This window comes from Micropterus dolomieu, unplaced genomic scaffold (assembly GCF_021292245.1).
Source record: "Micropterus dolomieu isolate WLL.071019.BEF.003 ecotype Adirondacks unplaced genomic scaffold, ASM2129224v1 contig_10800, whole genome shotgun sequence".
Taxonomy (NCBI): domain Eukaryota; kingdom Metazoa; phylum Chordata; class Actinopteri; order Centrarchiformes; family Centrarchidae; genus Micropterus; species Micropterus dolomieu.
In genome coordinates this window covers 1-1,073 of record NW_025739786.1, presented here as the reverse complement: position 1 = coordinate 1,073, position 1,073 = coordinate 1, and the positions used below count along the sequence as shown (strand labels likewise).

General features: G+C 55.8%; 1 non-coding gene across 1 annotated transcript; it reads left to right on the top strand.

The window, feature by feature from the left end:
• Positions 1 to 412: 412 nt before the first annotated feature.
• On the top strand, positions 413 to 531 carry LOC123965697. The gene has a single exon (XR_006823757.1). It is a non-coding gene; the product is annotated as a 5S ribosomal RNA (ribosomal RNA).
• The last annotated feature ends 542 nt before the right edge of the window (positions 532 to 1,073 follow it).

Genomic DNA, 1,073 nt, shown 5'->3' with positions numbered 1-1,073 from the left:
CAGCTTACGGCCATTCCGGCCTGGGACTGCCCGATGTCGCCTGATCTCGGAAGCCAGGCTTGGCAGGGCCTGCTTAGGACTTGGACGGGAGAGCGTCTGATCCTGGCTAGGGACTTCCAGGCGGACTGGATCCTTTTCCTGAATGTCCACCCAGGAATGAGCGTCTGTTTGTGAGTGAGGACCTCTGGCTGAAGGTGGCCTTGTCGCTGTACCCATACCCGGGAACGGGTGCCTATTCCTGTCTGTGGACTGCCAGCGTGAACGGTGTCCCGGTTCCTGGATGTTTATCCAGGAATCAGTGCCTGTGGATTCCAAGTGACTCTGGAGCACCTTGGACATTATGGGCAGAATACGTTTTTTGTCAATTAACCGTAGAACATCTTTTGAAGGGCCGTTTGAGGGCGCCTGAGTGGCTTACTGCCACACCGCTCTGGGAGCGCCTGATCTCGTCAGATCTCGGAAGCTAAGCAGAGCGGGGCCTGGTTAGTACTTGGACGGGTGACCGCCTGGGGATACCCGGTGCTGTAAGCCTTTTTCGCTTCGCCTTCGAAAAACGGCAGAGGGCGCTTCGGTGAAAGGAGATCTTTTGAACGTCTCTTTAGGAAACAGCAGGGGGCGCTGCTGCTGCTTCTTTTTCTCCCTATCCTGTACACAGTGCTGTGTAAATGTTACATCATGTTTTGAAGGCCCGTCTGGGGTGTGCAAAGGCAGCTTACGGCCATTCCGGCCTGGGACTGCCCGATCTCGCCTGATCTCGGAAGCCAGGCTTGGCAGGGCCTGCTTAGGACTTGGACGGGAGAGCGTCTGATCCTAGCTAGGGACTTCCAGGCGGACTGGATCCTTTTCCTGAATGTCCACCCAGGAATGAGCGTCTGTTTGTGAGTGAGGCCCTCCGGCTGAATGTGGCCTTGTCGCTGTACCCATATCCGGGAACGGGTGCATATTCCTGTCTGTGGACTGCCAGCGTGAACGGTGTCCCGGTTCCTGGATGTTTACCCAGGAATCAGTGCCTGTGGATTCCAAGTGACTCTGGAGCACCTTGGACATTATGGGCAGAATACGTTTTTTGTCAA